Source organism: Tympanuchus pallidicinctus, unplaced genomic scaffold (genome assembly GCF_026119805.1).
Source record: "Tympanuchus pallidicinctus isolate F22 unplaced genomic scaffold, pur_lepc_1.0 scaffold16, whole genome shotgun sequence".
Taxonomy (NCBI): domain Eukaryota; kingdom Metazoa; phylum Chordata; class Aves; order Galliformes; family Phasianidae; genus Tympanuchus; species Tympanuchus pallidicinctus.
The window spans coordinates 16,351,909-16,367,098 of NW_026294679.1; the positions used below are offsets into that span (position 1 = coordinate 16,351,909).

The following is a 15,190-nucleotide window of genomic DNA, read 5'->3' on the forward strand; positions in this document are numbered from 1 at the left end:
AGACATGCAAAAAAAGAAAAGGGAAGCTCAGATGACTGATGATCCCTTTGCAAATCCAGCAGTGATTTAGTAAGTGGTTGTGAAAAGCTGAGCAGGTAATTGTGCATGCAGATGGCCAGTGAGAAATTCCCAGGCCACCCGGAAATAGATTGCAGTAATTAGCTACATAATTACAGATTAATATTAAAGAAAGGCTGTGTATTCTCTGCAATATTTTGCTGTGTCTTTCATCATTTCACTTGGATGTTAATGTTGGGCTTTTCACTTACTTGGCAAATCATTATGGCAACATATTTGTGAACTGCATATTCAAAGGGCTGCCTTGAAATTAGTGATGAACCCACCTTATTAGCACATCTGGCTCTCTTCAGAGGCAGCATTCCAATATTAACAAGCTGAAGGAAATCAGCTGTGTTCATGGCTTCTTGATGCTGATTATGAGCACGATATATCAGGCCCTGATGTAGCACAGGTAAGAAGACAACACACAAAATGCTTCTGTTTCAGCAGCTGCATGAAAAGTTTCACACAGACTCATCCTCACAGATTGTCTTTTTGCAGAGCCTGAAGGATAAGACACATGGGGAAGGTGGTTGCAGAATGGGATTTACGGTCATTAGAAAAGTGTGATAAGAGTTTCTGTCTCCAAATTTGAAGCAATGAGATTGATTTGAGAAAGAAAACTTGTTGATTGTTTATGTGTCTTTCATGCTATTGCTGCTTCCCTTTTTCACTGGTGCACTTGAAATGCTGAGTCACAGCTTGAACCAGTGATTGAGCACCTGGAAGGAAGGCAGAACCAACCCAGGGGAACTCAGGTGTATGCAGTACACCTGAGTGACAGGAGCACTTGGTGGATCCTGGCTTCACCCTTCCCAGACCTCATTTAAGGGCAGTAGTGGGGGCAAGGGTGTTATGCTGAGAATTGTTGTGTGCCTAAGGCCTTTAGAAGGTAAGTAACTTCCTTACTTTATTTCTGTGCCTGCAGCTGTTGCATTTGAGCAAATCCTCTCTTGTAGCCTGGGACCTTGCTGCACTATTGTCATTGCTGTACTTTCTGTTGCATTACAACCAGTTCCTCTGTTTTTTTTAATGCTGCAGGATTAAAGAATGCTTATGACAAGGGAAAACAGTTCTCTTGATGCTGTAGGTGAAATGGGTAGAGCAAGGAGAAGAGGGTAACAGCTTTATGATGGGTAAAATGAAAAGGAGTGAGCTAGAGAAGTGATCTCTGCAAGGGTGAGGATAAGTCTAAAGAAGATGGAGATAGAGTAGATGTGCAAGGTGAAATACAGGAGACTTGAGACAGTGGAAACAGAAAAAGGCACGGAACTCACATCAGGAAAAAGAAGGAGAAAGATAAGGACTTGTAGAAAGTGAAGGATGCTGCAAGAGATGGAGGTGACAGTTGTGAGAAGAAATCAAAATAGGAGAACAAAGGAGTGAACAGAGGAGAGTCAAAGGAGAACAAGGAAGCAGCCTGTGGAGAAGAGCAAAGGTATCTCTTGTTAGCTGTGGGAGATGGCAGCCTGGCAGTCTGAATTCTAAGCAGGTACCTGGAAAAGGCTGCTGTAAGGATCAGAGTCTTCAAGAGATTCAAAAAGGTGAGAGGAAACAAGCAACAACTTTAATCCAGAACTCCTCCGGGTACCTACAGAAAAGAAGCACCATCTCTTCCTATGCCTTCCTCTTGTGTCCTTCCTACCTTAGCCCAATCAGATATGCTACGTGCTGAGAATCTGTTATCAGAGGTCCCCACTTGCCACTTATCATGCCTTATCTGGCATTGCTGTTACTGGGCAATGAGATTCAAAACTAGGTATGTGCCCTGTGATTGGAGCTTGGTGGAGCCCAACAAGGCTGAATAGGAGGCTGAAAAGCCCATCTTTTTCCCCAGCTCTCTGTTCTGCATCAAGTTGTGTCATAAGTGAAGAGTGGAGTGGGAAAACTGTTAAAAGAACAGCAGCACTTCCTTCTGTTGGAATAGCCCAAGTGCTGAGGATGTTACCTAAGAGCTGCTATGATGCTACATGATGAAGGTCACTCCTAGCTTCTGGTAAACGTCTTCCTGTTTTGTAAAGCTACTTACTTTTAATTCATCCAGAGTATTTCAGACAAAACAAATAAGTAGCTTTGAGACTAGCAAAGAAATGAGGGGAAAAAAAAATTGAAAACAAAAAGCAAGGTCTAGAAGCTGAAGCCAGAGACATTCAAACTGAAAACAGATTTCTAAGTGTGGAACTGATTAGCCTTTGGAACAAATTCCCCATGAGAAGGGGAAAGCCCTGACTTTTTTTTTTTTTTTTTTTTTCCCCTTTCTTCCTATGTCTTCAGAGCAGTGCTAAGCACTGCTCTGGTGTTCACCACATAGAGCCTGATGGACTCCCAGGGGATACTGGGTAAAATACTCTTACCTCTGTTATAGATGGGGTCAGACCAGATGAGCTAATGATTCTTCTGGCCTTGGAAACCCATCTGCAGAAAGCCCCGGCTCCAAGGGAGCATTCCTCAGCTTGTGTATGATTAATAACACCAGTACAACAGCCATCCCAACTCTGCTTGAGCTGAGGCTGAGGATGGCTCCTGCTGTTACACAGGAGACAACTTTGGGGTAAAATGTCTTTGCTTTTTGTCACAATGGTTACCCTCCAGTTGAAGAAGCAGAGGTGTGGCAGAGAGGTAAAGCTGAAGCCCTGGTCCTGATCCATGCACCCCTGATCTGGGAACAAATCTTGCTCAAAAGGTTTTCTCTGTCAGGAGTGCTCATACTGGTGATCTTCTAGCAAATCCTTGAGCTTCTTCCTTTGTCTCTTATTGGTCCTCCATTCTGTCCTCTGGATCTTTGAGGATCTCCTCTTGCTTCCCAATTCTAATTGCTGCAGCTCATGTGATAAGTCTTGGTGATTCAAAGTCATCTGGTGGGCTCTCTGCCCACCTGCTTGTCTTCCTTGTTGGTGCTCTCTGGCTACTGGTTCGTTTTCCACCTCTGAGAGAGGTGGTGGAATATCTCTGTTTCTGTCATTTTTTCGTCCACTCTGTCAGATCAGGATCTGGAGTCCTTTCAGCCTGAACATTGTTACTGCATGCTCAGCTTATGCTCTTGGGCTTGTTCCACTGCTTGGACAGCTTAATCTGTCTTTCATTGCCTGCCACAGCAGCACCACCCTTTGGCACATTAATATGTCCTTGGTTTACATTCCTTCCATCTCTTCTCTCCAGCCATTCCTTGCAGAAGCTGTCTAGGAAAAGTGGTGATCTCCTATTTCTTCCTTCCTCCTGCCAATGACTAGACAATGTAACCCTGATGTGATGGACTCAAGCAACCAGGAAGGTGCTTGAGGATTTTGGTAGACCCAGACCACACTATTTTGGCCCTCATCCAGCTTGAACAGAGAGCAGAGTTTACCACAAGCTGTCAAATGGTGGAATAACACATCTTAAGAACAGGACAGAGGTTTAAAATGCTGCTGTAGCTGACTGAAACCTCAAAAACTTGATTTTTTTTTTTTTTTTTTTTTTTCCACCCTAAAGATCTGTGATCCCTTCCATTGTCTAATGTGCACTGTGATTTATTGCAGTGCCTGGAAGAAGATTTTTGACTGTGGTGAAATGTGTCTGTGCATTGACTGTAGAAGAGGAGGAGCTGAAGAAAGGACTTACTAATGATGATTAGAATGTAACAAAATCCAAGCCACCAGATAACCAAACTGTTTGACACAGTGCTGCACACAGTGCCACAACTATATGTAAAATCTATAGAAGTTTAATATCCAGCACACGCTGTTTGTTTCTGAGCACCACAGAAGCACATAAAATACTTCAGATTACACACTACAATTCCTGTGAAGAGGGAAGACTATTTACATGAGCAAATGCCAAGCCCCATTGTATGGCTAGGCCCATGTTTTCTAAATTAGAGTCTTTCCACAGGGCAGAGCATGAGGAAAAAATAGTTCTGCATAAAAATATTTGGAAAAGCATGAGGGAAAGAGGAAATATTTTCTTTCTTTAAAAATCTGAATGTTATGAAGGCAAACAGGAATCAAATTCTGTATGATGGAACTTCAGCCATGAAGGCAGCTGGATGGCAACCATTGGGCTCAGTGTCCACATTCAGGCTTAAGATCCTCACGTTCACTTTCAGTCATGTCCTCAGCCTAGCTGTTCTAGATTTTCTCCTAATTGCCTGTGGAAAAAAATCTATGCTCAGTCTACACTCTCCTGTTCTTGTATCCCATCTCCTGGTCTGAGTCTTTCTCTGTGGTATTTCTTGTAGCTGTGTTAAGGTTCCATTGTGCATGAATTGTGCAAATCAGAATGATAGTATCCCTACCTGGTAAGTTTCATGGCTGGATATTTGCTCTGCTGGGCTCCTGTCAGATATGCATGTTGCAAGGAGTGCAAGTCTTTATCTCTTTTTTGGGTGTTGAAGAATCATTACACTGGCCATGGGATGGGATGTCAAGTAAGTAAAGAAATACAGATCATCTAGTATCACATTTACTTCACACCATCTGCATGGCTTGGTTAACAGGAAGTATTTCAGCTCATTGGAGGGGTAAAGTAGTGTAAAAAGATGGCAGAGAATTGTCAAGGAGTAGCAAGGTTTCCCAGTCATGCTGTTACCAGAGATAAAGCCTAGGGAGGGATGGCTCCAGGCAGGAGGTGAGCAGCTCAGTGTTGTGCAACTTGCTCCTTGTGGCCTGCTCCCATATGAGCCTCAGCAGAGCTCACTCTGGGTATCACTGCATTGGGTATCAGGCCATCTTGGCTCCTCCACTCTTCCTCTTCCACTCCCTACTTCCTCACTTTTAACTGCTGTAAGTTTTCTCTTTCCTGCTGCCACGCTACTTCTTGCTGACTTCAGACATTCTTTATTGCTTTTCATTGGGCTCCCCAGTGCTTGCATACGTTGTGTTGGTTTGGCCTGCTCTGCCTTTTGTCTGTGCAAAAACAAAAGTTCTATCTGCTGCCCAGAGACCATGGTGACTTCAGGGCTTTCCTAGTGCCAGCAGCTAACTGGAAACAGATGGAAGACCACAGCCACGTCCCCAGCAATACTGTGTCTTAGATAGAAGGGCCTGATTCTGCACTTTGACATTGGTGAAATGCTCTTGGTTTATAGCTGTGTATCTGGGAGTGCCATCTGGCCATCAGGAATCAAGCTACCTTGGAAGAGAAGGCAAAAAAAACATGACGCTCATGATGTGAGTATCTCCAGTGTTTGGTTTCCCTCAGCCTCAGTAAATAAAGGGTAGTTGATTGCAATGAGCAACCTGGACGCTCTTAAAGAAGCCTCACAGGACACAGAAGCAAATGGCACAATGCTTCTACTCCATTTCTAAAAACCCACAGAGGGCTCAGCAGAGCTGCTGAGAACTGAGACTTTCAGCTAGGAGAAAGAAGGAGATTCCTAATACTCTAGTTCTTGTTTTTACTCTGAATTAAGACTGAAGAAGTGTAATATTTTCTTGTGGAATGGAGAATTTGGAAAGAATTCTGTCAGTAAATGACAAAACTGTTTTGGTTTTTTTTTTTTTTTCTGTTCTTATTATCAGATAACTGTGTGTCAGAGTGACTTAGAGCCATTGCAGTTCCAGCAATCCACGCCATTCTGGGTTTTCTGTTCTGTGCTGCTTTTGTGGTCCATCTATGGCACCAGAATATGAAAGCCAAGGATACTTTATGCCGTTTATAGTTTCTTCTTACAGTTAGACTAGGTGATCTTTTTGGTCTTTTCCAGCCTTGATTTGATTCTATGATTCACATTGCCCAGTTCATAAAGCATGAAGAAGGATCTGGGAGTTTGGATAGGCACTGAGTAAGGTCTAATTCGTCTGACATCTTTCAATTATGATTTTTTTTTCCCTAAAAGGAAATAGTAACAAAATTAACTTTCATTTTAACTTGAAGGCTGTCCGGTCCTTGTGTGAAGTGTACTTTTCATGTGGAGGAATCGCTCCTGATTTCTGTATTGCTTCTCCACCTCTGTCCCAAGGCACCTTCATGTACTTTCTGTGGGATCTGCCCAGGCTCATTCCAAATAGCAGTGCTCATCCTGTGTGATCCAGGGTAGCAAAAAGGCAAGAGGGAGGACTATTTTTCTGCTCTTTAGCAATCAGACCCGGATGAAATTTTTGTTGTTACACTGGTTTCCTTGGAATCCCAGCACTCAGTGGGAACATGGCTGTGCCGGTTAACCTCCAATAGGAAAGTAAAAATGCTCCAAGATGACCCTTTCAGTCCCATCCAATAATGCTCAGATGTTTCACTTTCTTAACATTGAAACGTAGTGATAAGATAAAATGGCTTGTTTTGACTTCTCAGCTTCAAATATAATCTAATAATATAACACAATACAGCAACATGAAAAGTAGGTTTTTTCTGTCTTTTGAAGTGGAGCACCCTCTCAAATCAAATGTAACTTTTTGCAGAAGGATATTTCCTGCAAAAATACAATATTCTAACTTCCCCTGAGTCAGTTAATTATGGAATCCAATGGCAAAGCATCAATAATTCTCAGGAAAAGGAGGTGTGGTTTTTTTTGTTTTGTTTTGTTTTAACTGGCTCTAGCAGTCTCTCCAGACCATAGTTTGGGAAGGAGGGACTAAGGAGTAGGCCTATTTTACCATCTTGTCTTATGAAACACTGAGGGCAAGTCATCATGGTGCTGCTGGGTTTTGTCTCTAGCAGCAGCGAGCCTCAGTTGTTGGAAGGAGAAGGCAGGAGAGTGCCCAGCCATAATGCTTTGGCAGTGCCAGTACCTGAAAACTGTGGAAAGAAATACATTCAGCAGCCAACCTGGATGAATCTTTTATATACATTTCCCTTCAGGGGCTGTTCTGCAACAGATCTGAATTAAGCTAAAGATTTAATCTATAAATGTGGTATTTTTGGTCATGCTGCCTGTTTTGCATTAAACCTCTGCAGCTTGCTTCTTCCTCTTATTTTAATTTTAGCAGCTGCGCGGGGTGCAGAGTACTGCCTCAACATCATCAGGAAAAAAAGTTGGTGAGAGCCAGGTGAGTAGAGGAAAGGTGTGTTGTGCTCTGATTAGCACAATATTTGGGGTCTCAGAAGTTGTTGAAAAATCACAGAACCACCTTCTGTGGGGCTCAGAAAGGAGTCTGTGTTGAGAACTGCACCCATCTTCCCTGCAACCAGACCACCAGAGAAGAGAATCTATACAACATGGGCATGCTAGTCCTTGCTATGTAGTGTGTGTATTGGCACAGTATTTCACCAAAACAAGAGTCAAAGGAATAGTTCTTAATGTAATTGTATTTACACTGAGAAAAATCTATTTTTTTTTTTTACCTTATCTGTCTCCTGAATCTAATATATCTGTGAAAACCATAGTTCCCAAAGCAGTGTATTTGTGTAAGAAATTGACCTAATGCTCAATTCCTTTCTCACATAGAGCTTGTTTCTAGTACAACTATGTGTTATCACCTGTGATACACACCAGGCTCTGCAAAGGAGAATCAGGTCCAAAGAACTGCAAGTCATTTTGTTCATCTAGAAAAAAAGAAAGGCCTAAATATTTTCAGGTACATGAATTTAATGACATGGAAGACAAAGTCTGTGGGCTTGTTTTGGATTTATGCTGTATAACCAATACCAGAACTTGGCCAAGTATGCTCCCCTTGGACTTTTTAGATGTTTTACTAGTTGCTCAGGACCTGTGAATCTGAGCTCTTTAAACATTTGCTTTCAGAGGAATTAAATTAGATTATCTTCAGCTTTCATCCTGTGGTCCTGATTGCTCAGACTTTGGCAAATATCCTCCCATAAAGGATCAGCCCAGGAGACATGAAGAGCCCCTCACCACTCAGACACAGGGTCAGGACTTAGTCTCGGGACAAGCCTGTTTGCTAAAAAGAAAGAAGGAGGGAGGGCTGAGACAAAATCCATGCTGATACGCTGTGAGACTGTCATTGGTAGCAAAACAAGCTGGTAGGGCTGGAAGGCTTGGAATCATAGAATCATGAAGGTTGGAAAAGACCACTAAGATAATCTAGTTCAACCATCAACCCACCCCGTGCCATGCCTACTAACCATGTCTCTCAGTGCCTCATCTCCACATTTCTTGAACGCCACCTCCTTAGGCAGCCTGTGACAGTGCATTACCACTCCTAAGAAGAAGTGTATCCTAATATGCAACCTGAATATCCTACTATCCATCCAACTTGCAGCTGCTGAAACACAGCCACAAAAATGAGCAAAATGGCCACCAGATGCTGAATGCCCCTGCACTGCGTTGCCTTTTCTCATTGTCCCTTCTTGTTCTGCTCACAAGCGTGTCTAGAGAAGACACATCTGCTTTTCTAACATATTGCTTGAGCTTGCATGAGCAATTCACTTAAAATAATTGCTAGTGGAAGTAATTTAGGAGAATTCCTACAGAAATGAAGTGTGGTGTGACCCCTTCAGCCACCAGCACTCCCAGTTGCGAGGCACTAGAAGTCTGTGCTCTCAGAGATGTCTTCTCCTGGAAGCCAGCCCGGAGCAGGGTTGGAGCAGCCAGAGCCCTTTGGCAAGGTTTCTGCTGATTCTTTACAACTCTGCAGAGATAAAGCACCAAAATCTTTGGTAAAGTCTAAAATTTCTTACTGTGCTGATCCCAGTGGTGTGTTGTACTATGGATGGACTGTCAGCTCTCCGATGCTATTGGGCCTCCTTTCTTTGCTGATTCACCACACGTTATCAAGCTCTCAGAATCTTCTTTACATATTTCTAGTGGTCTGCTTCTGCTGGAAGAGAGATGGGCTGGTTATGAGGAGGCTGCTGAATTTGAAGAGTCAGGAGCTACATGCTCAGCACAATCTGTAAGCACGGGACTGTCTATTTCCTGCACATTGAAATCCAGGCAATATTTGCAACTACTTCTTTTTTACAGCAAGAAAGAATAGTGTTATGACTATTTACTTTGTTGTTGTCATTTAACTGCCTGGAAGGAATTTGTAGCAAGGTGGGGTTCATTGTTTTCTTCCAGATAATAGCTATTGGAATGTAGCACTGAGGGATATGGTTAGATGTCATCATGGGGGTGGGTTGTTGGTTGGACTAGATGATCTTAGTGATGTTTTCCAACTTTAATGATTCTATGATACTATGAATCTGCTAATATTTATTTATAATGTCACCTGTGAGCAAGTGCTACCATACTAGAAAGTACCCAGGTGCAACAGGAATCTCCCTGCAAGCACCTGCCCTGGGATGAAGAGCCATCACAAGCTCCCTCTTGATCTTCCCCTGTGCGTGACTGCAACCCATAGAGTAGCTCTAACAAATACAGAGAGGAAGCAGCAATTGACAGGCACTGCACACGGTCAGATCCAATAAGTAAGAGCAAGGCTCAGACAGCACAAGAAATGAACTACTCTTTACATTTGTCTCTTCAGTTTTCAAGTCAGTCTATAGATTTTGTTTGGTTTGATCTTGACTCTGTCAACTGACATGCTATGAACGTTAAGAAAACAAACTGGTCTACTCTGATTTCCTTACCATTTACAGAAACAGGTCTGAGTTTATTGCTCTGAAATTTGCATTTATGTATGTATATTTAAGCAATGTCACGGAATGCTTCAATGCCTGCTGATCACTAAGTTGTAAGGAAACAGGAAGCCATAAGCGTGCCAAGCATTCTTCCTAAGAAAAATGTGTGTATTAGAGTCATATGTCTATGCATACATATATAAATGTGTGTGTATCTTTTTATGTAAAGATAGTCATACCTACAATTTGTTCTACATGTGTGTAAGAGGTGTCTGTAAAAGGCAGCCAGCAATCTAACAAGCCAATAAAATCTCACCCCAGGTGCTCCAGCTAGGAAGCAAAGGGAATTTTATTAAATCTGTTACTGAGCTTGGCACGTAAATCAACCCTTACCTAGCACTATCCATAATATTAATTAAGAAATGGCACCATAGAGAAATTTGAGCACATTCAGTCCTTGGAAGGGACACATGAGATCTATATTAGACTATCTGGTGGGAGCATAGCGAAGAATGTAAACTCTAGACAGAGCTATTCTAGGGATCTGCTTTTTCCCATTGGAAATCAGAGCTGTGTCAAGACTGATGTCTTCTGTGGAAGTAGATTGATTTTGGCAGCACCTTCCCTTTGGGAAAAGCGAAGCAAAATGTCTTGTTTGGAATCAGCAGCCGTGTCTCATCCATGCCAGTCATCCAGTGCCTCACAGAGCCTGTTTTCTCTTAGGGCTGTGATGGAGGATGTTACACTACAGACTGGGAGGCCAGTGGAGACCAAATCCAGTACAAGCAGAACTGAGGCAGGTTGCAGGACAGGCAGGGAGCATTGTGTCAGCTGACAGCAAATAGCTCCCCAGTGCTGAGAAGAGCTCTTTAGTTGAGGCTCACCCCAACTGCTCTGACAGTCCTTCTCCCTGATTTTCTCTCCAGTTCCTTTACTTTCTATATTCATATTCAATAGTGAAAACAGAAGAACTTGCTGATGCCTCTTCTATGGCATCTAGACATTGCAGGTCACACACGTCACCACCTTCCCATAGAGCTGCCCCAAGCGCTATCCACTCCAGGTGGGAACTGGCACTGAACTGAGTGGAATGGGGCAACATCTCACCATAGGAATGAAAACATGGATGCTTTAATTCCCAGGGAGGAAAACTTCTTTTTCTGTCTGACACTTCTCCATGAATGCAGTTTGTTGTGGTCTGGGAGGCTGCCAAAGACAGGGTGGAGTAGTTAGAGGCATCAACTCTTTGTTTCCCAATCCGTGCAGTGTATTAACACACCCAGCTGAGCAAGGGTTTGCTTCCACAGGTGCTTCCTAGCTTTCTCCTTGTCTGAAGTAGTAGGAGCCATAACTCTGTGCTGCTCTGCCATCCCAGTCACCATCCATGACTTCTCCTGCTCTGGGGGTGACTGTGGGCTGGCAACAGCTGCTCCACATCTGTCCCTCAGTGCTGCTGGGTGACAGTTGTCTTTTTTATTAAACAAACACAACCGAAGCTCAAGGGGGTTGAAATTAGCCACATGTTTGGCTGATTCCAGTCAACAGTTTCAGAAATCAAAAATGAAGCAAGCTTCAAAAATTCTTTAGCATTTCAGTTTTCCCTTTATATATTAAAATGATTTGACTTTTCCTTTTAAAGAACCCTTCAGAAAGATATCTATCAGAAAGACAATTTGAGCTAAAACAATAGATTCTCTGTTGATCAGTCTGTGAAAACATTTTCTTCTTTAACTGCTCCATTAAAGAAATTCAGCTCATTCTGAATCATTTATCTTATTCCTTCCCTTAGTTCCTTATTAATTTACCAAAAAGTTGGTCTCTTTCCAGCTCCTCTTCATCTACGTTCTCCATGAACTGTCTCTTCCTGATCTCCTCACCTATATTTATTGAAGCTGAATGACCCGACTGTAACGGAAGCTAAATTACTCTGAGTATTTCCCATCTTCCCTTTCTTGTCAGCAGGATGTATTTCTTCTTTTCATTCCTCCTTTGAAGAATGTGTCCTTTCTGCACCTTGATCCTTGGTCTCCTCCAAAGATTTTTTTTCTTAGGCTCATGTCTTTTTAGTGTCTCCTCTCTAATTCGCACATCAAGCATGTGGCTCATGCATTCCAGAACAGAGTATGTCCCCAGGAATGGCCATTCCCTAAAGGCCATTTTACCTGTGAGAGTGAAAATGGCCAAGCTCTCAAGTGCTGTGTGCCAGCACATCCCCAACACCACTATGTGGGTATAAAGTGTTTTACAGTCCTCTGAAGAAATGGTTCATCAAGAAAGATTACTAAATACTTTACAGGAGAAGAGCTAAGGGTCACCTTGCCTGGGGCTGATGTATAGTCAGTTCTAGTCTGTTATGTCTATCATTTTTATTAGACTTGCTTTCCTTACAGGCAACCTCCATACAAGCTTCTTATTGGATAATCTGCTCTTCATCATGATGTACATTTCAATCCACATATTTACATGATCAGGGCTGTATGGGAAATAAGACCCACATCAATCCACATTTGTACTCCCACTTTGGAAAATATTTCACTGCTGAGCTGTCAGGAATCATTACAAACCCAAGGAGCTAATGCCCTCATACAAATGCTATCAACTCACCTCCAGGACCAGAGATGATGTATGAGCTGCTTTAGGCTCTCTGCCTTCCTTGGTGCTCAGAAATGCTGTTCCTTTCTGGAAAGGAGAATGCTTATTGTAGCAGAAGCCTACACATCTGCACTTAAGGAGCAAAGAGATAAAGCCTTGAGCTGCGAGGACTCATCCTCCTTGTGCAGCTGCACACCATGTGCTGAGTTCATTGGGTCTTGTGCTGCAGTGCTGACAAGCACCAAGCACCTTGCTGAGACAGTGATCATTGCTCATGGCACATCCCACAATGCTTCCAGGGCCTTTCTGCCAGCAAAGCCCTTGCCTTCTCTTAGCTTCCTGGGTAGAAACAGGATGTCAGTGTGTAATCACACCATAAAGGCAGTAGGAAGGTAAATGTCTAAATGTGAGAACATTAAAGCCATAATATAACATTATTCCAGTCAGATGGCACTTCTGTAATTCTTTTAAATACAACAACAACAAAAACTGTGTGAGGGGGAACTGTCATGTCATGGCCTGAACTGATGATTGAGCATCTGGTGAAGGCTGGCCCAGGAAGCACAGGTGAAGGCAATTCACCTGTGCCTCCTGCATGACCAGAAGGGGTGAGCTGTAGACTCATTTAAAGGCTAGCCTCCAAAGGGAGAATCTCTCCTAGATGGAGGTTGTTTTCTGAGAAGGAGTGTTCTGTAGCTAAATCATCAATCATCACCAGTTAGGTGAGTCAATTTTTTTTATTTTTAAACTTTATATATGGTTGCTGATATTCTTAATGATACTTTGCCTAGTATTGAGAAGAGTTTGTCAGAAGTTGTTTTACTGCTTCTAAGGACCAGTACAGTGCTTCAATTTTTTTTCTTGTTTCTCATATCCATTTTGGTAAAGATCTTCCTTTTTTAGTGATTTTTTTTCTTCTGGTAATTGACTTTTAAAGAAAGGGATGGCAAAGAACTGACAGTAGTGAAGGAAGGCAGAATGTGGAGAAGAAGCTTCAAAGCAAGTAGTACTTTAAATAGAATTTTCATGCTTTATCTGAACGTAAGTGCTAGCTGTGGTAGGTCCTCAGGGACCCTTGCTATCTGCAACACAGGAGAGAGGACTCTTCTGTAGAACTTGCTGATCTTGGCAGCTCCCCATTGTGCACAATGGTGGGATGCTCCCTCATCAGTTCCCTCCCTCCGATTGGATTTGTGCTCGTTGGAAGGGGTTTAAAAACCAGAGAAAGAAAAAAATAAGGGTCTTGGAAGGGGTTCCACATATGATGGCACTCAGTTTTCTATCAGCATGTGAAATCTAAGTCTTCTTTTCTCAAAGTTATTGCCTATTTAAAAGGGTTTCCCTGTTTTATGTCAGCTCTTGGATGACACGTCAGACTCAGAATTAACAAGGATAATGAGGACTAGAATGTCATTAGACTAAATGCAAATGTAGTGCTCAGAACTGGCCTAGACCTTTGCCCCAAAGCCAAATGTATTCAAGGCTAAATCCTGGGTGCAAATAGTCCAGGACATGACCTGTATCTTAGACTAAATCCAGACACTGAACTTGAGAAACTCGTTGTGTTTTTTTGCTTTTTATTTTTATGCACTACTTAGGTTCTGCCTGTATGATAGGTATGAAAGAAGAAATGCAAAAATACTACAAAGAGGGTCATCCTTCAGCTTCCACTAGTTGGATCAGAAAGGGAAGTGGCTAGAAAGTCTAGATATGTTTGAAAGGTTTCCAGGAGTCATTTGCAGGCTCATCAAGGCTAGTTGGATTCCTGGTGATCACCCAAGTTGCTAGGTCTTCCGTGCTCAATGGTCTCAGGGAAGTCTATCCCCCTGTGTGAAAGGACACCTTATCTTTTCTTCTGCCAAGAGTTTTCAAAGAATGGAAGTGAAAGTTCTCAGGGAAACCTGCGTGAGTGGTTTCTATCTGATATATTGCCTCTGAAATGAGCTCAGGTTGGCCACTGCTTCATGCTGGTCCACAACTTCTTTTGTGCTGTGGCAAGTGGGTGGAAATGAGACTTTGTAGTTCGCACGTAACTCATATTTCTTTTTCTCTTTCATTCTGAAATGGATTAAAAGCCAAAATAGAAAGATCTGATGGGACGGGACAGGGGGGGAGAGATTCTAAAAAATTATTGAGAAAGAGTCCAATGGATTTCTCTTTCTAGACATGAAAGGTCTTAAATGACCCATTTTGGAAAAGGGTTTCAATTCCAAATAGTCAACTTTCAAAAAGGAAAATAATTGTAATGCGTCTTCTGAGAGTTTTTATTTGCTACAAAATCCCAGGGGTACACTTCTCCCTTCTGGTTGCTGATTTCATTTCATATCTATCTTTTCCTCTCAGGCAACTTGAGTGTTTCCTACACTGAAACTGTTGTTTTTGCCTTTCTAGTGTAACTTCTTTCCTTCCTCACATAGGGATCTCCACTACTGGCTCAGGCCTGAGCTTATGATCCCACATTTCTGAAGCATCCACAATTGCCACTGACATCAGCGTCTTAATGAAGCTAAGCTGCAAATACAGGATTAAAATGAGGCTCACATTTCAGCTGTATTGTTTGGAAGCTGGGCTGGCTTTTAACTGCGTGCAAAATGAAGCATTGAGCATGTGGCTCCTTGCTGTTAGGTACCAGGCTGTGATTGCTATCCTAACACTGCACTCCATCAAGAATCCTTGTGTCCAGGGACCTGTTAGGTAGACCTGCTGCACAAAGAAGCAGGTTCTTTCTCAAAGCTCTGTATAAAACTTGCATCTGCACATATCCTTCTTGTTCTCAGGTTAGCTTTTATTGCCGATGGCTACTTGCCAGGGCAGGGTTTACTAGTAAAACTCAAGTGGGAGTAGTTTCAAGAGACTAAAAATCCATCAGAACTTTAAGACTACTTTTTCCCCATTTCTGTAGGAATAACACCCCTTCACCACCCTCCCTTCTCCCCTGCTTGTGTTGCTCTGGTAAGTTATTTATCAATAAAAATTCCTCAGCCAACACATAATTGGATTTCTATAAAAGCTTTCAAAACTGAGCTTCACCAACCTGTGAGAGGCTGACAATTAACTTGACAGAGGAGTTAGCACTTCCAGCTCTGCTGTATTCACTGCC

The 15,190-nt window shown here is 42.5% G+C and overlaps 1 long non-coding RNA gene across 1 annotated transcript; it reads left to right on the forward strand.

Annotated features, from left to right (window-relative positions):
• The first annotated feature begins 884 nt into the window (after positions 1–884).
• Positions 885–8,823, forward strand: LOC128077740 (uncharacterized). The gene is made up of 4 exons (XR_008205161.1): positions 885–952; positions 4,277–4,336; positions 5,126–5,207; positions 8,741–8,823. It is a non-coding gene; the product is annotated as an uncharacterized LOC128077740 (long non-coding RNA).
• Positions 8,824–15,190: the final 6,367 nt, after the last annotated feature.